General features: G+C 37.2%; 1 protein-coding gene across 9 annotated transcripts in view; it reads right to left on the bottom strand.

The window, feature by feature from the left end:
• The window catches only part of Znf438 (zinc finger protein 438), a 141,392-nt gene that overhangs the window by 41,803 nt on the left and 72,917 nt on the right, over positions 1-26,672 (bottom strand). For 6 of the 9 annotated variants that reach the window (XM_040755345.1, XM_013124532.3, XM_040755340.1 and 3 more), the window contains one exon: positions 23,607-23,824. The gene's annotated coding sequence lies outside the window, so the exon portion shown is untranslated. Of the gene's footprint in view, positions 1-14,811; positions 14,972-22,060; positions 22,193-23,606; positions 23,825-26,672 lie in introns of those variants that run through there. The other 3 variants (XM_021235994.2, XM_021235995.2, XM_040755344.1) reach the window with 3 other exon arrangements.

The following is a 26,672-nucleotide window of genomic DNA, read 5'->3' as shown; positions in this document are numbered from 1 at the left end:
CGCAAAGCATCATGAGCTGAGCTATAGGAAAAATTAGAAGCTCATTTCAATATCTGAAGAGGAGAAATGGAAAGACCAGAATGCTTAAGAAATAATAGGTCAAACACTGTGACAAAACTGTAAATACACACATCCAAACATGTAAAAACTATAATACACAAAAAGATAAAGATCACAGGAAGGACTATCATTGACCAACCTGCCCAAAACGAGAGAAAAGAAGAAAAACTAGAGATAATGTATTACAAGAGAGGAAGCAATGTATTATGGGTGACAGGAGACACCTTATTACAAACAAGTGAGAAAACAGCAAGCATGAAGAAGTGAGGGAGAACCAACCCTGTGATCAAAAATCCTATGTCTGTCAAAGAAACATTAAATCCAGACGGCTTCCTAAAGGCTTTCAGTCCTTAAGGAAGAAATGACTCCAAGCATACACAAATTCTTCTAGAATATTGGAAAGGTGGATTTGGGCAACCACTCAGTTGGTAGAGTGCCTGCTGTGCAAGCATGAAGATCTAAGTTTGGATACCCAGCACCCATGTAAAAACTTGGCATGATGGTGCATGCCTGTGATCTTAGCACTGGTGGCAGAGACTGGAGCTTGCCAGGTAGCTAGTATAGCAGAATCCTATACTAGGTCAAGTGTACCTGCACACATAAACAACACACATACATACACAGAGAAAACCGAAAAGAAGGAATTTCTCACTACTTAAGAAGTGAGCGCTATCTAGACACCAAAGCTAGACACAGTCTTTATGAGAAAAGAAACTAAAGACACAACTAAGAAAGAAAACTACAGACCAATTTCCCTCATGAACATGGATGCAAAAATACTCAATAAAATACTAGCAAACCGGATTCAAGAACACATCAGAAAAATCATCCACCATGATCAAGTAGGCTTCATCCCAGGAATGCAGGGATGGTTCAACACTAGAAAAATCTATCAGTGTAATCCACCATATAAACAAACTGTGAAAGAAAAACCACAAGATCATCTCACTAGATGCTGAAAAAACCTTTGACAAAATCTAGCACCCCTTCATGATAAAGGTCTTAGAGAGATCAGTGATAACAGGAACATACCTGAATATAATAAAAGCAATATACAGTAAACCAACAGCTAACATCAAACTAAATGGAGAGAAACTCAACTCAATTCCTCTAAAATCAGGAACAAGACAAGGCTGTCCACTCTCTCCATATCTCTTCAATATTGTACTTGAAGTTCTAGCTACAGCAATACGACAGCAAAAGGAGATGAAGGGGATACAAATAGGAAAAGAAGAAGTCAAGCTTTCACTATTTGCAGATGATATGATAGTTTACATAAGTGACCTGAAAAACTCTGCAAGGGAACTCCTAGAGCTGATAAACAACTTCAGCAAAGTGGCAGGATACAAGGTAAACTAAAAAAAAAAATCAGTGTCCCTATTATATACAGATGATGAAGTGACTGAGAAAGAAATCAGAGAAACATCACCCTTTACAACAGCCATAAACAGCATCAAATATCTGGGGATAATGTTTACCAAGGAAGTGAAAGACCTGTATATCAAGAACTTTGAGTCTTTAAAGAAAGAAATCAAAGAAGATACCAGAAAATGGAAAGATTTCCCATGCTCTTGGATTGGTAGGATTAACATAATAAAAATGTCAATCTTGCCAAAAGCAGTCTACAGATTCAATGCAATCTCTATCAAAATTCCAGCACAATTCTTCACAGACCTGGAAAGAACAATAATCAACCTTATATGGAAAAACAAAAGGCCCAGGATAGCCAAAACAACCCTATACAATAAAGGAACTTCAGGAGGCATCGCCATACCTGACTTCAAGCTCTATTATACAGCTATATTCCTGAAAACAGCTTGGTATTGGCACAAAAATAGGCAGGTAGACCAATGGAACCGAATTGAAAACCCTGATTTTTAATCCACACACCTATGAACACTGGATTTTTGACAAAGAAGCTAAAACTGTACAATGGAAAAAAGAAAGCATCTTCAACAAATGGTGTTGGCATAACTGGGTACTGGTATGCAGAAGACTGCAGATAGATCCATGTTTATCGCCTTGTACAAAACTTAAGTATGGAGATTCCTCAGGAAAATGGGAATCAATCTACCACAAGACCCAGCAATTCTACTCTTAGGTATATATCCAAAAGAGGCAAATTCATACAACAAGGGCATCTACTCCACTATGTTCATAGCAGCATTATCTGTAATAGCCAGAACCCGGAAGCAACCTAGATGCCCCTAAACTGAAGAGTGGATAGAGAAAATGTGGTACATTTACACAATGGAGTATTACTCAGCAGAAAAAAAAAACAATGGAATCTTGAAATTCACAGGTAAATGGATAGCACTGGAAGAAACCATCCTGAGTGAGGTAACCCAGTCACAAAAAGACAAACATGGTATGTACTCACTCATATATGGATTTTAGACATGGATCAGGATAGTGCCAGTCTACACTTCCACTGACAGAGAGTCTGGGAAACAGGAAAGAACCTAAAAGATATGCATGGTACCCAAGAGAAGAGGAATGAGGCAAGATCCTCTGAACAGATGGGGAATACAGTAAGGGGGGAGGAGTGGGAGCTGGGAAGAAGAGAGGGGGAGAAGAGGAAGAGAGAGTAGGTCATGGGGGAACAGGAAGGTTGAGTGGGGGGGAGTAAAATAGGGGGAAGAAGGAATCACAGGTTAGAAGACAGATCAGGCACCAGTGTGACCTCTAGTGATCTAAAGGTTTGACACCAATTGGCAAGCTAAGCAATAGTGGAGAGACCACCTCGAATGCCCATTCCTGATAATGAACTTGATGTCTATAACCAGCCTGGAGCCTTCATCCAGTGACTGATGGAAGCAGAGGCAAACACCCACAGTTAAACACTGAACTGAACCCAAAAAACCCAGTGACAGAGAGAGAGGAGCAAGAGCAAATTGGCACAGAATGGGCTGGCAAAACCAGCAGAGACAGCTGATCTGAACAGGGGAGAGCTCTTGGACCCCAGACCGACAGCTGGGAGGCCAGCATGGGACTGATCCAGACCCCCTGAATGTGAGAGTCAGTGAGGAGGCCTGGGCAACCTATGGGGCCCTGAACAGTGGATCAGAGTTTATCCCTGGAATACAAACAGACATCGTGTGTCCATAACACAAAGAGGGATGCCCTCTCAACCTGGACTCTTAGGGGAGTACCTGGACCCTACCCTGAGTGAAATGACAGACTCTAGATATCCCCTTTGTGGAAGGAATTGGCAATAGGGTGGGAGGCTGGGGGGGGGGAGAGGGAACTGGGACTGACATGTAAAGCAAGCTATTTAAAATTAAAATAATAAAAAAAGAAACTAAAGACCAATATCCTGGCATGAACAACATGTAAAACTTACAAGCAAGATTTTAGCCAATTAAATCCAACAATTTGATACTATATTGTGATCAGGCAGGGTAGCCTCACCAATACACTCTTGGTTTAACATTCAAAATGAATGCCATTCACATACTAATCACCTAAAAAAGAAAACAATGTGATCATCTCAATAAGTACAGAAAATGCATTTGATATGATCTAAATCAATGCCTGGTAAGAGCTTTAAGAAAATGAAGACAGTCACCTTGGTAAAGAGATAAACCACAAGAGCTGACTGTTTTCATTCCAAGCTGGCAACTGGGAAAAGGGTATCCATCCTTAGCCCTATTACCCAGAACTTCTGCAGACAGCCACTTCAGTGAACACCCAGGTGCAAAAAAAGATAATGAAAAACTGTGAGCTAGCTCACAAAATTTAGCATGCACCACATACTTATAAACCATAAAATCCCTAAATGAAAAAATATGATCTTTATTATTTATTTACAAATTCATTTATTATTTTCCCAACCCTAACTATAAAGCCCTAACCTTAGGAAACACTGTTATCTTTGGTCAGACAAATTTAAAAGAGTATATATGTCAATTGAAGGATATTCCATAGACTATCAAGCTAAAAGGATAGAATTCCCTCAAATTAAAAAGTCACAGAGGTAATATTTTAAATAATAGATATAATAAATAGCATTCAAAATTAAAATCTCTCTTAGCAATGAGCAAACAAACCAATTCACAAAATCTGAATGTATATGTCACTAGAAAAGAGACATGGCTTATAAGTAAGGACAGGAAATATGCTGGGTATCATTAGTTACAAACCAAAACCATAATGTAAGGATACCACGCATCTATCAGAAAGGATGTGGTAAACATGGACAAGTAAGTATGTGGGAGAAAGGGAGAGAAAAAGAGCACGGGCATACAAACAGAAACAGAACACTTATCACGTGACTCTACTTATGCAAAGTTTTATAAAATGCAAATTGGAGGGACAGGAAACTGCTGGCTGCCTGAGACAGGGTAGACAAGGATGTTGGAAAGAAAGGCTAAGTGCGCATGAGGAAAATATATCCATCTGAGAAGACGAAAGAAGTATTCACCATCTTAACGTTAGTTAAAGCTTCAGGGATATGCACACTTCAAAACTGATCATTCCTCACTCTACACATGCGTACCTTTCTGTGAATCAAGTATAGCTTCATAGTATTTTTAAAGACTTTACAACAGACATGGACACCAATTATTTACACTCACGTCTTTGCATAAAGCAAGCTGATGAGAAGATATTCAACCATAAAATCATTAATACTTAGTTCTTAAAAGAAGATGTTAAAGTAGGACTTACTGGAAAGAAGGTTATATCTTATTTTAAAAAAATCAAAGAAATGCAAAAGAAAACTACAAAACTGCAAAACTTTGTTTGCTTATGAGTTGTAAAAAATATAGAAACAGCTGGATGTGAGGGAAGGGTGCCCAGGTGCTGTGGGTGTGGTAGGCACTTGCTGTGTGTGTGCTGTGCACAGTACTCCTGGAGGCTTAGAGGGCTCGCTCCTCAGGGCCATACCTTCCTTCCACTTTAGGAATTAATCTCAGTATCATCCTGGCATTCAACATCATTGTCATAAACAGCACTGTCTTGAAACCAACTCAATTCTGTACAATGAAATTAGACATTAATAAGAATGGCTCTATTTTAAAGGCTATTTCTTAAAAATATTTCAACATAAAAAGTGATTAAGATACTTTGGATTAAAAAGGTTGGGTATAGAGCAAGTGGTTCCTTTTTTCATACATACATACATACATAAGAAAACTATACTAATTTGATTTTTTTGTATGCACATATTTGGTTCACTAATGAACAACTGCTACCTTTACAATCACAAGAAAACACAAGTTACTGTTTGTTTTAGAACAACATATTAGAAAAGGAGGGCCATTTTTAATAGTGCTTGGCTGCTTATGCTTTTATTTTGTATGGAAAACACAGCAGGTGGTTCATATCCATAAGGACTATGAGAGCTGGCAAGTAGATAACCTGATTCAAAACTTGTTGTAGACCTACTATGTTTGACAACGAGGGCTGTTTGGTCACTAGAATTTTCAGTATATTTTGAAGTCACATTTTTTACAAACCTCCAGCTTTGTTCTTGTACTCAAGATTGTTTTGGCTTCTTAGGATCTTTAATATAGCTTTCACTGTACCCCAACATGTTGGTATCTAGAGTAGAAAGCCTGAGAGCTGTAGTTGACTAATGTGTAAAGTGTGGCTGGATTTCAGGCAATTTAATTGAATAATAAACGCATTGTGTAAAATTTGTATACTAACACTGAAGAAAACACTGGACTACATTATGATGTAACATCTTATATTATGGCTGAGAGTTCATTATTAAAAATAGCAAAGGCAAAGAGGCATTAAACAATAACATAAAACCCAACTGTAGTTCTCAAACCTCACACATGGAAAAGTACCAGCCTGCACACTTCCTTTAAGATATAAAAGATCTGTGAAAATCATAATCTGACTTTTTAAAAAATTTGAAAAATTGAAAAGTATATTTAAGTAGAAAAATCTATCAGGGAAAAAAAAACAGTGAAACCATCACCTACAGCAAAATCTATCATGAGTTTAGTAAGTCACACATATAACTGCTCTTAATATTATCTACTATAGTGTTTAAAGAGAGTTGACTAAACATAAAAATGGATGAATTGCTAACTTGAGAAAATGACTTGATGCTAGAAATGGAAAATTTCCATTTCCTTCTTATTGATGGACTCTCACGGCAGGCACTGCTTGTCTTTGTTACTCTTCCTTGCCAATTTCCTAAAAAGAAATTTAGATAAAGAACCTCAAAAGGGACAGTCTCTTGTTCCATGCCTCAGGGCTTGTTGACATTAGCCCACACTGAGTGTCGGTATGGCATGCTCTCCTGTGTTTGTAAGAGCACTGACCACAAGGTTCAGTTTAGTTGTCCATCTAGATTAGTATTTCCAGAAAACCATTTCCTAGGGAATAAACACATCATATATCACCAGACAGACATGCTGTAATCAGGATAAATGTCAAAATAAATTTGGCTTGTAGATCTCAGAATGTGCAAGGATTAAATTGGAAATATAAAAACAGAAAATGAGCCTTCTGGTGTCTTAAAACTGGCAACTTTTGAGAATGTGTGTGTCCTGCTGCATGGGACAGAGCCGCTGAGGGTATGTACTCTCTCTACCTTTGAACTACCTCCCTAGTTTGTTGTTTGAGACAGGAGCTTGCTATGTAGTCTAGGCTGGCCTCAAACTTGTGATGCTTCTCATCGCTCCAGTGATGGGCTCACAGCCATGAAGCATGTGCCCAGGCTCTTTTCTACACCTTAGCACATGCCACAGACCTAGCCCGTGGGGCAGCTGATCCTCTGACAGACCTTCTTTCATGTTTGATTATGTTGTCATCTCATGCTTCCTAATTTTAACCTGTAACACCGTGACGGTCCTGCAAGACTTCAGATTTGATGCTAAAACAGTCAGTGAATGCACAGGTGACAGCTTCACCTGGTGTGCAATCTTCACTAGAACTCTTTTTAGTTTGGTGACAATATTCCATTTACTGGGCATTCATTCACTAATGGGCATTTGCCAATTTTAGGTTATCAAAAATAAATGTAATATAATGTATGTGTTCAATTTCTGTGCATTTACATGTTTTATATCTGTTGGGTAAAAACTTAGGAGTAGCATGCTATTTAACTTTAAAGCAACTGCCTATTCAAAGTGGGTGTGCTGTATTTCATTGTTTTAAAGGCATAAACTTCTAAGCAGTGATGGAATTCAGATTTTCTCAAGATTAAGGGAATCTAAATACCTTGATGTTTAATTTTGTTAAAATAATGAAAGTCCATTAGTAAAAAAAATCTTGACTAATAATAGTGCTCCTCATATATTCAACTGTAGCAATGTTTGTTCCTATCTTAATCTGTCTTATGTAAAAAGCAAATAACTGGAGACATTGCTCAGTGCTAGAGTACTTGCTTGACATGCACAACACCCTTGGTTCAAACTCCATTCTGGAAAAAATAAAAAGGTAAAAATAAAAATTTCAAATCATAATGAATTGGTATTAAAGGACTGGATAAGCTAAAACTTATCTATATAATATTTTTTGAACAATTTGGACATTTAAAATGCTTATATTATACTATATATTACATTATATATTATATATTAATGTTTAGATTAGCACTAGTATTTTCTTCTAAATAGTTGCATATTAATATTAAGTTCAATGCAAAGAATTTCTTTACATTTCAATGATATTTCCTCCACTCCCCGGACCTGTTAAGAAGGCTTCTCAGAGGTACATGACTGCTGTTCAAATAAAAAAATGCTAAAATACCGGACTGACCCTTAATTTTTAAGGTTAGGCCAATCCTGTGGGCAAAACATTACAAACTTGCTGGATCAATAGAATGAGTAGGAAGATGACACTTGTAACTGAGTCACTATATAAGAATCTGGGCAAATTAAGTCTTCATTTTAAAATATCTACTTTTACTTCATCTATATGAGTGTTTTTCCCACATGTATGTATATGTATTACATGTATGCCTTGAGTCCACAGAGAGCAGAGGAAGGCACTGAATTCCCTGGAACTGGAGATACAGATGGTTGTAACCTACCATGTGGATACTGGGAACCACACCCAGGTCTTCTGAAAGAGTACCAAGTACTCTTGAACTTGGAGCTACCTCTCTAGTCACTATTTCTTCTTATTATAATGCATCATCAGTTTTTACAACTTAGGAAAGGACAAAAATATATTTAACCCATTAGTTGAAGAAAACATTAAATTGGATTCTGTGTGTTACACTTTGTAGAAAAATCAGTATTTGAAAACAGAGTGCTAATATGTCAGCAAAGTTTTCTAGAATTATTTCAAAAGAAATGTTCATTATATCTTTGATATTTAAGAAATAATAATACTAAAAATTATAGTAGAATACACTTAGAAGGTAAATGCCAGGCTTCCTGTTCTAAGATCTGTCTACATTTATAAAATGTGTACACACCCAGGTCTCTGTGCTCCTTAAGTGATGCCTGTGTTCTCACTAGACAGGTTAACAATATATTGAAATCATTTTCAGTCTCAGTAAAGGCAAGAAGTTCAGGAAAATTACTTCTAGCTCAGACCCTCACTTCTTTACCCTTCACAAGTGTCTTATAAATTTCCTTCTAACCTTGGTGGCTCTAAATACAACATTAAGTTGTATTTTTCACTCTGGTTTTATTTCCTTTGGTTCCAGGGGAAAATATTCACTGCTTACTGCACATTACATATGGATACCTACAAACAAAATGTTGCACCTCCCTCTAACAGAGTCACGCTTTTGTCCCATCCCCATGCTGCTGTCTTGGCCAGGAGGTCTTATCTTCCTGCCTCCTAGAGTTCTCTCCTGCCTCCACTCTTTATCTTTTGAACCAACTCTTTCTGTGCAGCTAGAAATAATGTTTTCCTTTTTAATGAAAACTTTTAACTCAAAGCTATATTTAATATCTCTATTTTAAAGATATAGACATCACATTCTCATGCTCATAGAGAAGCACGTTCAAGTCTTAGCACTTGACGCTTATTTGATTAGACATCTGTACACCCACATGTGTTAACTACACACTTAAAATTTTATTTCTGGATTGTTCGGTTTTAGGTAATATCTACTGCTGTCTTTCCATGAAGAGTTAAAAATGATTATCTCTCAACCAATAAAATGATGATTAATGATTATTAATAATAATCTCTAGGTATAAAATTCTAGAACTTAAATAAAAAATATAGATCAAAATTAAAAAGCATTATTCCAGGCTCCTCTGATTGACAATATCAGTATGAAGACAATGAAGATTTCTTTTCTTTATAAATTTTATTTAAATTGGAAACAATCTTATTTTACATATCAATCTCATTTCCATCTCCCTCCCATACCCCCTAAAGATCCCCCCATTCCATCCCCCATCTACTCCCCAGGGAGGGTGAGTCCTTCCATGAGGGATCATAAAAATCTGTCAAGTCATTTGAGGCAGGGCCTAAACCCTCCCCTGTGTATCTAGGCTAAGAGAGTATTCCTCCATAGGAAATGGGCCCCAGAAGTCCATTCCTGCACTAGGGATACATCCTGGGTCCACTGCCAGAGGCTCTATAGACTGCCCAGTGCTCCTAGCTGACACCCACATTCAAAGATCCTGGTTTGGTCCTATGTTGGTTCCCCAGCTGTCAGACTGGGTTCCATGAGTTTCCACTTGCTCAGGTCAGCTGTTTCTGTGGTTTTTTCCAGCATAGTCTTAACCCCCTTTGTTCGTCACTCCTCCCTCTCTGAAACTGGATTTCCAGGAGTTTGGCTCAGTGGTTAGCTATGTGTCTCTGCTTCTGCTTCCGTCAGCTACTGGATGAAGGCTCTAGAATGACACTTAAGGTATTCACCATTCTCAGCATAGGGGAAGGGCATTTAAGGTAGCCTCTCCACTATTGCATAGATTCCTAGTTGTCATCCTTGTGGATCTCTGCATAATTCCCCAGTGCCAGATTTCTCTTTAAACCTATAGTGGCGCCCTTTATTGATGTGCCTCTTTTCTTGCTCTCCTCTATTCATCTCTCCATTCAATCTCCCTGATCCAGAATGTTCTTCTCCCCACTCATCTTCTCCCCTCCTCTTTCTCCTACCTCCACCTCCTGCCCCCATGCTCCCCATTTGTTCAGGGGCTCTTGCCCCTTTCTCATTCACTGGAGGACCACATATTTCTCTTTTATGGCCCTCTTTGTTTCCTAAGCTTCTCTGGTGGTGTGGATTGTAGGCTGGTAATCCTTTACCATATATGAGTGAGTACATACCATGTTTGTCTTTCTGTGACTGGGTTACTTCATGATTTCTTTTAGTTCCATACATTTGCCTGCAAATTTCAAGATTCCATTGTCTTTTTTTTTCTGCTGAGTAGTACTCCTTTGTGTAAATGTACAACATTTTCACCTTTATCATGAAGAGGTGTTGGATTTTGTCAAAGGCTTTTTCAGCATCTAGTGAGATGATCATGTGGTTTTGCTTTTTTAGTTTGTTTATACGGTAGATTACATTGATGGATTTTTGTATGTTGCACCATCCCTGCATCTCTGGGATAAAAAGTGGATGGTTTTTCTGATGTGTTCTTTGATTTGCTTGGCCAGTATTTTATTAAGTATTTTTTGTATCAATGTTCATGAGGAAGATTGGTCTGTAGTTCTCTTAGTTGTGTCTATGTGTGGTTTGGGTACCAAGGTAATTGCAGCCTCATAAAAGGAGTTTGCCAATGACCCTTCTGCTTCTAGTATGTGAAACAATTTGAGGACAATTGGTATAAGCTCTTCTTTGAATGTCTGGTAGAATTCTGCATTGACACCATCTGGTCCTGGGCTTTCTTTTGGTTGGGAGACTTTTTTTTTTTTTTTTGGTTTTACGAGACAGGGTTTCTCTGTTTTGGAGGCTGTCGGTCCAGCCTGGCCTCGAACTCAGAGATCCGCCTGCCTCTGCCTCCCGAGTGCTGGGATTAAATGCGTGCGCCACCAATGCCCGGCTTGGTTGGGAGACTTTTAAAAGATGACTGCTTCTACTTCGTTAGGGGTTACAGATGTAATAAAATTTCTTATCTGTTCTTGACTTAATTTTGGCAAGTGATATTTTCCAGAATGTCCATTTCCTGTAATTTTTCCAATTCTGTGGAGTACAGGTTTTCAAAGGATGACCTGATGATTCTCTGTATTTCTCCAGTATCTGTTATGTCTTCCTTTTCATTTCTGATTTTGTTCATTTGCATGTTCTCTCTCTGTCTTTTGGTTAGGTTGGATAAAGGTTTGTCTATCTTGTTGATTTTCTCAAAGAACCAACTTTGCTTCATTGATTCTTTGTATTGTTTTCTTTGTTTCTACTTTATTGATTTCAGCTCTCGATTTGATTATTTCCTGGCATCTACTCCTCTTGGGTGAGTTTGCTTCTTTTTGTTCTAGAGCTTTCAGTTGTGCTGTTAATTCTCTAGTTGTGAGTATTCTCCAGTTTCTTTACGTGGGCACTTAGTGCTATGAACTTTCCTCTTAGCACTGCTTTCAGAGTGTCCCATAGGTTTGGTTATGTTGTGCCTCCATTTTCACTGAATTGTAGGAAGTCTCTGATTTCTTTCTTTATTTCCTCCTTTACCCAGGAGTGATGCAGTTGAGCACTGTTGAATTTCCATGTGTTTGTAAGGTTTCTGAAATTTGTGTTGTTGCTGAATTCTATTTTTAAGCCATAGTGGTCCAATAAGATACAGGGGGTTATAAAATTTTTTTTGTATCTGCTCAAGTTTGCTTTATTGCCGAGTACATGGCTGATTTTAGAGAAGTTTCCATTTGGTGCTGAAAAGAAGGTATATTCTTTTGTGTTTGGATGGAATGTTCTATAGATGTCTGTCAAACCCAATTGGGTCATAACTTCTGTTAGTTCCTATGTTATTTTGTTAAGTTTTGTTTGGTAGTTCTTCCCAGTGGTCAGAGTGGGGTGTTGAAATCTCCCAGTATAAGTGTGTGAGCTTTAATGTTTGAGTTTTAATAATGTTTCTTTTATGAATGTGGGTGCCTTTGTATTTGGTGCATAGATGTTCAAAATTGGGACTTCATCTTGATGGACTTTTCCTGTGATGAATATGAAATGACTTTCTGCATATCTTTTGATTGATTTTAATTTGAAGTCTAATTTGTTAGATATTAGGATGGCTACACCAGCTTGCTTCTTAGGGCCATTTGATTGGAAAATCTTTCCCTAACCCTTAATTCTAAGGTAAGGTCTGTCTTTGAAATTGAGGTAAGTTTCTTGCATGCAGCAGAAGGATGGATTCTGTTAGCCTGTGTCTTTTTATAGGTGAGTTAAGACCATTGATATGAGGGGATATTAAGGGGATATTAATGACCATTGATTGTTGATTCTTGTTTGCTTTGGATTTGTTTTTGGTGGTGTTATTGTATGTGGATATTTCCTCTTTTCTGGCTTTTGGTAATGCAGGATTATCTATTGCTTATGTTTTTGCGAGTGCAGTTAACTTCCCTGGGTTGGAGTTTTCCTTCAGCAATGAAGATTTCAATGTTTTGCATTATTTATGTATCTATAGAAATCATGTTTTTGCTTCTGTTTTTGATTTTACATAGGGTCTCAATATTGTAGCTCTGGCTGGGCTGGAACTCACTCTGTACACCAAGCTGTCTTAGAACTCATAGAGAACTGTCTGCCTCTGGTCTCTCAAGTTGTGGGACTAAATTAAAGGTGTGCCATGCCTGGCCAATGTTAGAAAAATTTGCAGTGAAGTATCTCAATATATCTTCATCTATTTATCCAATGTTTAGTAGGCTCTTTCAGCCTAGACTATATAGCAAGATTCTGTTTTAAACAAGTAGTCTTCATCTCTTGATGTATCAGTCTTGGGGAGAAAGTATAAGGACCTGATTCAATCTCCATCCCCACATAAAGAGCTGATTGCAAAAGCAAATCAGAAAAATTGAAGAAGACAGGGGATGGTGACTTCTGGCCTCCATGTGTACACACACAAGTGTATCCATGTTCAACTGTTGCTTTATTCACAATAGTCAAGTACTGGAACCAAACGAGATGTTCATCAAATGATGAATAGATAATGACAACATAGTCACACACACACACACACACACATACACACACACACACACCTGAATTTTGTTCATCTAAAGAAAAAGTAAATTGCAAAATCTGTAGCAGAATGGATAGAAATGGAAAATAATATCCTAAATGAGATAATATAGAAGCATGAAGGCAAATACATTCACTCTCATATTCTAGCTTAAATTCTCAGGTTAGTGTATTTTTAACTTGGAGAGTTTGCAGAGACCAAGGGAATAGAAATGGGAAAAAAGGTCTTAAGGGAGGGAGTAATAGTGAAGACATATGACATGAAAGTAGGGGTATAACTGTAGGTAGAAAGGTTTAAGTGAAAATGTTGTTGGAGAGGATAGAGAAGAGGGGTTAAGGAGAAGTGTTAACCAAAACTACGAATGTATGAAAAAGCCACATGAAAGCCTACCAGTTTGTAAGCTTATTAAAAATAATTACGTATAAAAATTGAACACAGGTACCCCTTGTTGGTGGATAACATATGGGGAGCCATGGGTTATTAAACAAAAATTTCAGTGCTATGTAGGGGATACCTCCCTATAAGGGGCTGATCAGGGAGGCCCCAGAGGCCCATAAACCAAAATAGGTTATTGCCAGTGCTTTTGATTACCCATCACAACTAAGACATCACATTTTCATTACACGACAGAGTGAAATCAATCTGGAACTGACCTGGAGACTTCACTGAGATTTAACATTCATAGTACTATCAGGCACTATATAGGATGTTGGAGGAAAGAAGTCATCAACAACAATCTCACATAACTACTGCAAATCATATAAACTATAATAGTGATGTGCTAGACGAGTTATGTACAATGGTTACGGGACAACCAATTGCTTTCTGACTGGATCAAAGGCTGGCCCACAGGAGGAATTCACACCTGCTATCTGCAGAACTGGTCAAAGGCCCATGGCTCAGGAGCTCACAGGCCCCATAAGAGAACCTACTATTGTTTTACTAGATGAACATGTTGACAAGCTGCCTCATAAACATTTATGTTTATATCCAGAGATAAGTACTGCTCTCAACTTTGGTGAGAAAAGCTTAATTTTGTAGTGAGCAGTGTTTAATGAAGAAACTCATAACTGATAAAGGTGCTAAGAATAAGTTACTGTTGAGTGCTCAGTTCAAAATGAGACATCTTTATCAAGCTCTTCTAAGGCTTGATGCCCATCATGAATATACAGATCAAAGAATAGGAAAGAATGCCAAATCACAATGTCTTGTAGTCATGATAGAAGTGTTGTAGTCATGAAGTCAGTGAAACTGGTTTCCTGCATAAGGTCTGAACAAGAGGAAGCCTATCAACATTCTAGCAAAGATGGAGAAGGGGCTCTTAGGCCCTACCTACCCCTCCAGAGGGACTACTGTCAGCTAGTAAGTACTGGGGGTATATGTAATTTTCTTTATGGTACAGCTACTGGCTGATTTTTTTATGTTCCAGTAAATAATTTCCAACCCATATTCATGCAAACAACACTAAGTAAACTCAGTGGGTCACATAGGCACCAAAAAAGGGCCTTGGGAATGAAGAAAGGTTTCAGAGTAGTTATAGGGCTGATAATGACCAAAGTACATTATATACATATATGGAATTATTAGAAATATTTAGAAATGAAAAACTATTAATTTAACTAACGACATAAGAAAATACCTTAAAACCACTATTTGTGAAAATTACTGGCATTTTTTTTTCAATTAGCTACAAAAGCTTTACAGACTCTAACATTTGTACCTCCATGTTTCTCTTGAGTTTAGCTGGATGTCTCAACAGTTCATTTTGTTGATACACAAGCCATGACAATGGATGAAAAGCAGGGTTCAGAGCCTGAAGGTTTACAAGAGTGAGTACAGAACACCAGTTGTAGGACAGTGTGCTGGCCATACCCCTGAAAGAACGTGGGCATTAGTGTTCAAGATGCCTGCACTGATGGTACCAGAACATTCTTGCTATGAATAAAAAAGGCAAAGCGATTTCTTAATTAAAACTAACTAGATTAAAACAAAACCCTACATATTTTATTGAAGAAAGTATTCTTTAAGTCTTTTTGTGTAGTTCTGAGGTAATTTTCTAATTATAAAAATCACAGTTCCTTGACTAGAAATTCTATGTTGACTGAGGTGTGGCCTAGCTAAGTACCAGGTGAACTCAATTAACCCAATTTTATCTTGCACATCCTAAGTGGTTTATTTTCGATGTACAATGCTCCCTAAGTCCTTTACAGCCCAACAAGAAAAACCCATAAACAAGCTCTGAAGGCCATGACATTAATTTTGCTGTCATTCTTATGCCTTAAGTGTATATCCAAGACTACAAAAATTCTTGTCCTTTGGGAAAGAAGACAAATCTGAAACTAATTATGGCAGTTATTGTCATAATACTATTAAATCAAACACTATGACCTTAGTGAAATTTATTGTGGTACAATTTTTGCTAATGAACACATCTTCTCAAACGAGATTAGCTCACTCATGCCTAAAGCAAAATGGTTTCACAGAGGCCTAGTAGAACAAAAGTACCATACAAAACTTGGAATTTCCATTCTCATAAGGCTCAACTGGAAAGTCTGATGTAATGAACTTGGCACCCCTGGACTTGTTTTACAGAAAATGTGATATCTGTTACACCGTTTTATTTAAGAGGCAAAAATTTCAAACACCATTGGGTGAAATACTGAACCAAGAGACTTATCTGTCACAGTTATACCCTATGGTCACTCATTACTACTTTCCTATTGTCATCCATCTGCTTGCTGGGGATTTTCTTATAATCATCATCACTATATATTTAAACTTAATAGAATGTTAAGAGGCAAAGGAAACACACTAGTATTTCAACAGTTTTTTTCTGTGATTAAGTTTTTAAAAACTGTGTGTGTGAGTGTGTGTGTGTGTGTGTGTGTGTGTGTGTGTGTGATATGAATGTGATACAGTGGGAATGTGGAGGTCAGAGAGCTACTATGGATGCCAATCCTCATCTTCACTTTGCTTGTTGAGACGAGGTCTGTTCTTTGCCACCCTGTATGACAGACGAGGGGGCTCACAATCTTGTGGGCATTCTCCTGTCTCCACCTCTCATTCTGCCACATGAGCGCTGGGATTATCATTCTACTAAGCCTGGCTTTATATCGGTTCTAGGAATGCAAACTATGGTCCTTACATTTATGTGTCAAGTGCTTTTATCCACTAAGCCATTACCTCAGCTCCTATACCTAAGCTTTTAAGAATCAAGCTGTTTTATGCATTGGGAAGACAAGATGGACCAGTGACAACATCCAAGCTCCATGAGGTCTCGTTAGTTCAGATTCCTAGCATCTTACCAACATCTGCAATGAGCTTCAGGCAGGAAAGGAAGCCACCAGATCTGGCATGAGTTGGCCAGTGCTCTGAAATTGTGTAGATAGCCACAGATGACACATGCTTGTTTTTAATGCTTACAAATGCTCAAGGACAGGGATTAGAGCTGAAGCAAGTGAAAGATAACTCTGATGGGCAATGAGGGAAAATTAGGCAAGTAACACTACTAACCTTTTTGTTAAAACTGATGAGCAGGGAAAGCCGATGAAGTTGCAATCACAGAAGAGACAATGCAAACAGAAAAGAAGAACACTGGCAACAGAAATAGAATGTGAAGAAATAAATTCCTTAAATTCTATTGAGACACTACAGCACAGGAAACCACTCGAGTTGGTTCTTTGTGTACTTTCCTGAACTCAGTAGAGATGTTTCTAGGCACCTTGCTCACTGTAGAGATGTTTCTAGACACCTTGCTCACTGCCGATGGTTTTGAAAACCAATAATTAGCAACTAGTATAAATGGTCCTATTTCTGATCAGATGCAATCATGAGTTGAGATAACATTAAGTACTTTAAGAATATCTTTTATTTGTTTAAATTTGAAAGTTAACTTCAGTATAAGGTTTCAAGTGTCTGTGTTGGGAATATTAAAGGAATATGAGACACTAGGTCACAGAAAGGTGAGAAGAGTGTGGAAGGCAGCAAAGGACCATTTCCTTATAAGGATTTCCATATCAGCTCACTGTGGACACTCAAAGATACAAACTCAAAGGACACTGTGAGGACAGCTTTCCTCAGCCTCCATTTTCATTTTTTGTCCCATTTCAATAATCTATTTCAACATATAATTCAAACTGTAACATTTTGCAAACTTTTAACCTATACTAAAACTTTTTAAAATTAATTTTTAGATTCTCTATTATATTTTGTACTTAGTATCATAGAGAAATAGTGAAGACTAAATGATCAAAACCAAATGTAACAGATATGACATGAAAGGTAATGAAAAGAGATAATATATAAAATTAAATACTTCTGTGAATCAAAGGCAATAATAAAAAGGCAAATGACAGTAAGAGTTATTTTCATATCATATAAGTTTACAAGATACTAATATCCAGAATTTGTAAAAATATTATTCAAACTAAGAAAAAACAACCAGGTTTAAAAATGGGAAAAAGTCACTATAACTATTGTTGAAGACATCACATATTTTAGTTGCTAGAAATAGAAAAACCAAGCTGGAACTAACCTGAAACTTTCTCCCTTCTGGATATCTTTCATTGTACCAGCAGGTATGATACAGGCTCATTGCAAATTAAAGTCACCAACAATCTTCTTACCTGATGTGGGATGCCCTTCTGTATGCTACAAATATGTGCTGCTTTTATTGGCTGATGAATACAGCTGCTTTGGCCTATGACAAGACAGAATATAGCTAGGTTGGAAATCCACACAAAGATGGAAAAAGAAAGAAGGTGGAGTTGAGGAGATTTCATTCAGCCACCCAAGGAACATGTCTGCAGACTAGTAAAAATCATGACCCATGTGACAATACATAGATTAATAAAAATGGCTTAATTTAAGTTGTAAGAGCTAGCTAGTAATATGCCTGAGCCATTGGCCAAACAATTAAAATTAATATTAAGCCTCAAAATGATTATTTAGTAAGTGGCTGTGGGGACCAGCAGGGAGGAGAGAAACTGGTCCAGTAGGACTAGGCAAGCCAGTGGAAAACTTCTGACTACACTTTAACCACAGTGAACATGTGTGTCACAATAATGGCATGTGAGACAAGATACGCCCATTAGTATAACAGTGGTATGATTGTTGTGTGACCAACTGCTTTCTGTCTACATTGAAGGCTTGCTCCAACGGAGGGAATTCATGTCTGGTTACTGCTCAGCTGGTCAAATACTCATGACAGGTCATAGGTTCATTAGGGAACCTACTACTATTTTTTGCTAATATTTTGTTTCATTAAACTGTATCCCAAATATTTATGTTTATAACCAAAGATCAGTGTTTCTCTAAATCTTGACCAGAGGTTAATACACAGACTCAAAGCTGGTCAAATTACTGAGATTAGCAACAAGGGACAATCAAACTTTCCCTCTCCAGTCTCAGGGAATATTACAGAAAAAGGAGAACACAGAATATAAAAACCAGATGACAAGAGGAATGCTGAGACATACGGCCTTTTGGATGTGACATGGCATATCATGAAGTCATACCAGCTGTAGTTACCTGTCCAAGATCAAGTCAGTTAACACTTCAGTATGGATTGGAGGGCCTTATGAGGTCCCAACCCTGGTTGAGGAGTTACTGACAGTAGATGACTACTTGGGAAAGCAAAGTAATTTTTCTTTGGGGCTTGTGGATCATTCTTTCTCAGGAAGACAGCCCAGAACCCAGGCACATGCAGGTAGCACTAATTTGATTCTGTGGGTAAATATTTAAAAAGGTCATGAAGATTGGATGGGTACATGTTGGGAATGTTGTTAGAGGAGTGAGAGGAAAATCTTGAAGTGGATATGATTAAGATACATTATATATATATATAATTATTAAAAGAATAAAAATACTCAAATTAAAAAAATGCCCAAAGGATTTTAAAGAGACATTTCTCCAAGGAAAGTATGGAATTGTCAGAAAACACATTAAAAAGATCTTCAATATTACTAATTACTAGCAAAATAGATATCAAAGCCATAATTATTCCACACTTATTAAAATAGCTATTACTTGGAATAAAAACACAAAATAAGTTCTAACAAAGGTAAAGGATATAGAGAAATTAAAAGTCCTTGTGGATGGTAGAAAGATCTCAAAGAAAAAATATACACACCCTGTTCATTCATTATTCACAACAGCCAAGAAGTAAAATAATCTTGTTTGTAACAGAAGAAAAACATGGATAAACAAAGTGTGGTATGCCCATACAATAGAATATTATTCAGTCCTACAAAAAAGGCAAACTTCAGCACAGACTAAAATACTACAACATGGATTAAACATTGAGGCCAGACACAAAAAGACAAATGTTGTGAGAATCTATGTACATACTAGAGTAGTTAAATTAATAGAAAGAAAAACAAATGGTAGTTTCTGGAAGAAGAGGAGACTGTTTGATGGGTGTAGAAGTTCAGTCTTACAAGACAAAGAAGTTGCAGACTTGTTGTATACACCTGGCAATGTTCAGCTATACATTTAAAATGTTTAATATAGTATGTTCTGGTAAGTGCTCTTTTTATTGGGAAAATAAAAGGTACCAGTAGTTAAGAAGCAAAGATCTTAAATAAAGCACACAATTAAGCAAGGAAGCCCACTAGACAAGTTAGACATGAGATTAATAAAATGAGATTAAAGACTATTTATAAAACATGCATTACTCATGTTTTCATGGATCTATATAAAATAATATAAATTTTACACTGTTTCTTTAGAAATGGAACATCTTTTTATGAGCATGAATTAACTGCAGAATATAATAGGTTTCTTTTTTTTTTTGAAAGAAAAGATGGCTTTTTTAAAATTTTATTTTCCAGTTTAAATTTAGATAAGAAACAAGGTTGCTTCACAAGTCAGTTCCAGGTCCCTCTCCCTTTCCCTCTCCTCCTCCCGTGCCCTCTCCCAACCCCCCCTATAATGGGTTTCTTTATTGGGAGACAGGCTTCCCTATATAGCCCAGGCTGACCTTAAACGCACTATGTAGCAGATGATGCCCTTGAACTTCTGAGTGCTGGTAATATAGGCACCATCACACTGGTGAGCTGGTAATCAAACCCAAGGTTTCACATACACTATGCATACATTCTACCAAAGCTCCATCCCTAACCCCAAAATGAGTTTCACTGTGACATTTTCATACATACACAGAATGTACTCTGACTTACCCAGCAATGACATTGGGCTATTTTTGGTACAGCATATGCCAATTTTTCTGTTTATTGCTATACTTCTACATTTTTGAGAAAAATATTTAATACAAAAGTAGTAAGTATAAACAGGAAATTTATACTTCAGGACTTGCTTATCAACAGTGTCTCTTGAGTCACTGTGTTGGATCTGGTTTGTTTCTTTCCTTCTGAGACACGTATCAGGCACTTCTCTGAGCAGCTTACCAGAAAAGCTGCCACTTTCAAGGTAATGTCAGCAGTGGAAGAAGATTCAGGTTACAGAGTGCTTCATTGAATAATATTAGCTACAGGCTCTGGCAGAAATCCCCCAGTACCCCTTCTACCACCGCCCAGATAAACATCCACACATCAGGTTCAAGAGATACATTGAAGGAATCAAGTTAATCAAAGTAGCTTCAGATTCAAACAATTCAACTAAAACATGCCATCACAAAAATTACATAGAAATTCTTAAATTCTATTCAAGACTGAAGAGCAAGGCCACTGATTCCTGTGCTCTCCAAGGCCAGGTATGCATGGACACTACCATGGGGAGAACAGCAAACAGGAATGAAGGAGAGGGGGAAAGTGCTCTGGGGAGCACACGTAATGTTTAGGGTTTCTTCTGAAACACCTGAGTTAAGTTATGGCTTAAGAATCTAAAATGTGGAGAAAGATGGTTCACCTATAGACAGTGCTGTCTAAGACTGAAACAGAAATACAACTAATGGATTGAAATTTCTTTTTATTTTAGTATCCAACTAAATGTCAACATTACAAAAATCAATCAGCTGCCACAATGCAGAGTTGATTTTTCTATGAATTGGCTGGATGAGGAAGTTGATTTTAGTTTAAGGAAAGGCTTATTAAAACAAAAATATAACTTCAAAAGGCTCAAACAACAACAAAGTGGGGATCTGAGGAAAGAACAGGGAGACACACTTCAGTAGGAGCGTGATTTCCACTTTATACTCTTCCTGGAAACCTTCCAAATGTTTTGTCTTAAAGATATACTTTATGACTATCATGAATAAGAACAACAGGAATGATGAGAAACTACAGAAACAGTACTCAGTAAGTACTGACAGGGAAAGGCATCCACAAGATTATCTCAAGAGGTTGTGGGACATTGGGCAAATTCCAACTAGGTTTTAGAGAAAGAAAAACAGTTGTCACAATCCCAGAAATACTAAATCAGAAACAGAGACGACTTATAGGGCTTGGGTTCACTGTACTTCCTCCTTTTCTGTGTCCAGTGTGTGTGTGTATGTGTGTGTGTGTGTGTGTGTGTGTGTGTATGTGTGTGTGTGTGTGTATGTGTGTGTATGTATGCATGTATGTGTGTATACTCTCTCTGTGTGCAATATTTGCTCACAACTCTAAGTACATAATACATACATGTACTGGATAACAGCAGGTTGACAACAGACCATACATGACAGTGGGTCTCTGTCAGCAAGCTCTTGTGTTGTGACATGAGAAAAACAAGTTAAAGGTGGAAGGATCTGTTTGGCTCTGATTTCAAAGGTGTAATTGCTTCATGGTTGGGAGGGAATGATAGGACAGAGAAGTTTACAATTTAGTGCTCAGGAAAAACTACAGGAAGGAGCAAGAGAAAGATATAATACTCAGGGACAAGTCCCAGTGACCTGGGCACCTTCCATGTAGCCCTCCTCCCAATAGTGTCATTGTATCATGAATAAAGGAATTGTCGTGCATTAGGTCAAGGCCTCATGATCCAGTGATCTCTGGAAATGCCCAACAGACACACCCAGAAGTGAGCCTTACTAATATCTTAGGTATCCTTGATCCAATCAGGTTGATGCTGAAGATGAACCACCACAGGTTTCATGACTATCTCCTAGAAAAACCATAGCACAGAGTCTGCAGTGAGCTGGTATGAAGAAACCTGCTCAAGTCCTGTAGAGACAATACACAGTCATACAATGTCTAGGACTTGGTAGTGACAGTCAATCCTGACGTTACTGGGTCCAGCATCTACCACATTACACTTATGGCTATTTCAGAATAGATTCCTTCTACTTACTAACAAAATATTACTTTCACAGAATCGTTGCACAGTTCTTTGTGGAAGGATTCCAGAAGACATTGTTATCATAAGAGTGACAGGTATGTGTGAGTTATTGTCCTTGAAGACCTTCTAATGGGACATAGTGTACAAGTAGAGGATTGTACTATGGGAGATCTTTATCCTGTGTAGGTCTAGGCTAATGTGTGTGTTTGTCTTAGTTTTTAACAAAATAGTTAAGTAAAAAGATATTTTAAAAATTAAAAGGAAAGGCTTATAGAATAACACTATTAAAACACTTTTTTAGCTGTATTATTAATGTTCTTGTGCTTTACAGAGTTATCATGAGTGACTAAATTTCTAAAACATCATGAGATGGCTCAGCAAGTAAAGATGACTGCGGCTAAGCCTCATGACCCAAGTTCAGTGCATGGGATCCACATTGTGGAAGAGGAACCAACTCCTGTTAGGTGTCCTTTGACTTTCACATGTAACGTGTAAAAAATTTAAATTTAACAAAGTAAAAAGGTAGTAGTATTAATAAATTAATTAGAATAAGGGAATAAACTAAAGTAAGAAATAAAGTATTAAAAGTAAACTGAGTTTCTCCTTAGAGGAGAGTCAATCAGAGGAGACATTCAGGCCAGGTTTTCTTATGCCCCATTTCCATGCTGACTAGGAACACCTTCAGGTAGGTTATGTAAGTTCTATTCAGACGGCTGCGCTATATAACTTTACTTTTCCTGTACTTTTTCCAAAGGTAGATATACACATAGCATCGTATTAAATGTCTACAGTTAGGTGATGTGTTGCATGGGTTTGTAGATTAGGGACAATAGACTATGCCATATAACACATGTGTCCAGATTTGTATAAGAAAACTATACATTCAACAACCATTTGCTTTATGCTAAAAGCAGTCAGTAACTATTTTAAGAGAGGGGAAGCCTGTTAGCTAGAATCTACTTTAAGATACTTTTCTGTTCAAGGGAAATACTTATTTTGATTTTCAAGTAAGATATACAGAGTACTTAAAAATTCTTTTGTGCCTTCATCATTCTAATTTCACAGTGACATTATACTCAATACTTTCAAGAAAAATCAACTATGCAAAATCTATCAGCCATTAAATAAATTTAGTACGTTGTAGTTCTATTGAAATGACATTATATGTAAGTTCATCAACTTACTCTCTTTCTACTATTCCTAAACTGAAAATAATTTCAGTTTACTAACAGATCAATTAAAATATCAGTATAAAATTCAAAAGAAAAATAATCTAAAGAGACAAGTATTCTGACTTACTTAGATGAGCTGAAGTCCTGAGATGCTATGTTGCCCTTGTACAATTTAGTTCTTTTCTCCCAATATAGATCATCTTGATATTGATGTAATTTAATGTGTGTCTTCCTCAACAGACTCAAGACTCCACAAGGGAGGGTTCACATCTGTCTCGATCCCATTACTCCACGGGCTTTTGAGAGTCATCTTTCAGATACATTTGACAAATCAACTTTATAAACCTAAGGAAAAGAAGATACAAGATTTTATAGATATTCTAGGACAAAATTCTTCCATTTATAAAGGTTACATAATCAACCAAATAAACAAAAGTCCACATAGTTAAACACAGGATGAGACAGGAGCAAAGATTATTTGCTCAAATGACTGACTGGTGTGACGAAATTGAAGCATATGTCTTCTAAGCATAATGCTCAAAGCCTCCAGCTCTGGCCTCCTGAAACTAAACTGGGTCATAAAGGCAAAGCCTTTAACAGGACAATTAGTAACTTCAGAAAAGGATTCTACTACTACTATATTCTAAAGGCATGCTGTTACTAAAAACAATTACAGCTAGATTACATCAAATTCTATCATGAGCAAAAATAAAAAAAAGACTTAAACTTCCTTACACACACACTTATACATTCATATATCAGCTTTTGCTCTTGATAATTAATGAGAAGAAGCTAAATCTTAACAATCACTAATGAAAATGTAAGGCTTTGGACTCAGTCAATATTAGCACAACTGAATTAAACTATTCATGAACTTGCATTCTAACTTCAAGGCAATCTTAAGCGAGACAGAAAGTTTTCTAAATCATATCAAAATAGAAATTTCCTGGGGCTAGAAAGATGGCTCATCGTTTAAGAGCATTATTTGCTCCTGCAGAGGACCCGAGTCTGATTTCTAGCAATTTGGCAGCTCAAAATTATAACTCCAGCTCTAGGGGATCCAATGCTTCTGGCCTCCCAAGGCACATGCATTCCTGTGTAAATTACCACACAAGACACATAAATGAAAAAACAGAATAGAATTTTATGAGCACAAAAATGGCTGGTGAAAGTCATATGCTTCTGTATGTACATGCTCATCTTTTATCATAAATAAAATCATGAGTTTATTTGTTAGTTAACACAATCAATGATCACACAAAGCAAATGTTGAGAACTTCTGTAAAGGCTCAGAAAGGATTTTCAGTTTTGTGGTTCTGAGATGCCTACTGTCTCTCACTACTTCTGCTATTAAAACAATAAAAAGGATATCTACAAAATAACCCCAACCTTTTCCTGAATACTGAAACCAAACTGTCTAATTTTCATTTGTCACAAGCATAATCTTTTAGGTTTTTTTCTGCCCAAAATAATTCAGAAATGTAAAAGCCCACTGGTTATGCATAATGGCATAGGACTTTAATCCCAGCACTTGGGAGACAAAGATAGACTCTGAGTTCCAGGCCAATCTGGCCTACACAAAGAGTTCTAGGTCAGCAGGGAGACATAGAGAGAAGCTATATGAAGAAGAAGAAAAAACCATATAAAAGCAAATCAAAACAAAAAAACCCACATTCTTAGATTGCAGGCCTCACAAAATCAGGCCTAAGGTGGCCTGGGAATTATAGTCTGTTATCCTAAGTTAATGGTTTAGAACATCTGATTCATACCACTTAGTATAGCAGTTCTCAGCCCTTGGGCAGCAACCCCTTTGGGGTCACATATCAGATATCCTGCATATCAGATGCTTACATTATGATTCATAACAGTAGCAAAATTACAGTTATAACAATGAAATAATTTTATGGCTGGGAGTTATCACAGTGTGAGGAACTTTATTAAATGGTTGCAGCATTAGGAAGGTTGAGAACTATGGACTTAGTAGCTAAGTATCCTTATCTTTAAGGCCATCCTAGCCCCACCCCCACAAATGAGGAAGTCTACCACTACCACTAGAATGGAACTAAAACCTCTCATGTATAGGCAGGATTAAGCTGGCTATATTACTAACATACCAATTGTAGCAAAAACAAACAAATCAATAACATTAATATTTGAAATTAAATGTACCAAGCAGTATTCTTCAAAATGTGTTAGTTTAATTTGCATCACGGTTATGGGATGAGTATTTCTATGATTCCTATTTTATATATAAAGAAACTTTGGCACAAATGGCTTGTGTCAATTATCTAAGCTTACACAGTGAATAAATATGTTCTTGAGGCTCATGGACAGTCACAATGTTTTGTCCTTTAAGTTCATCATCTGTTCTTTTCTTGCAAAATTTCCATTTCATGTGACAATTCTCAGCAATTAAAATGGATAAGCACATGTAGAAGACAATGTGATACACTTGACAGTTAATAATAAACAGCTAAGCCTCACTGAGCCTCTCTGGACAGTAACAAAAGGTGAAGGACTCAGATGGAGGGGACTTCATTATTCCCATAGAAAGACTGAGCGCCAAATCCCTATTCCTCCTTGTGTGCTTTTTACTGGAATAAATGTTGATGACACTGCCCCAGGAAGAGGGTGGCAAAAGGTAAGTTACTACTGCTATCTCTAAACAACTTCTGAACTTTCTTGCTTAAATTTCCTTCAGCTTTGCTGTGCAGAGGGCATTGACCCACCTATACTGTTTGTCCCTTAGTGGTATGCTAGTAGCAATGTTCAACAGCCACAGTACAATGAACTTAACCTGCACTCATTTGCACACTGTTCTTGTTTCTACCATTTTGTTGGCCCTGAGGGCTGGTGTTCCAAACCTAGCAACACAGAGAATAATGGATTCTTTAGTGGGCATCTGAAAAAAGTTGGGGTTATTAAAATTATTTAACTAAATACTTAAAATTTATTATAGCATAGTGTTAAATTGCTAAAGTGACTTTTAGAAGTTATAATGAAAGACTGCAACTTCAAATAACTTCAGAATAAAAATACTGAAGAACTTGACATTTGAGGACTTTGGCTGGCCAAGGAAATAAGAAATGGCTAAAAGTGAGCTTATTCCAAAGAGCTGTCACTGGAATGCAGCTATGTGCCAGACAATTACTTCAGAGTCCACTTTCATTACTTACAGAAACATGAAGAAACT

This window comes from Mesocricetus auratus, unplaced genomic scaffold, assembly GCF_017639785.1.
Source record: "Mesocricetus auratus isolate SY011 unplaced genomic scaffold, BCM_Maur_2.0 Super-Scaffold_100013, whole genome shotgun sequence".
NCBI classification, from domain to species: domain Eukaryota; kingdom Metazoa; phylum Chordata; class Mammalia; order Rodentia; family Cricetidae; genus Mesocricetus; species Mesocricetus auratus.
The sequence above is the reverse complement of the archived record's forward strand: the minus strand, read 5'-3'. Positions and strand labels throughout refer to the sequence as shown.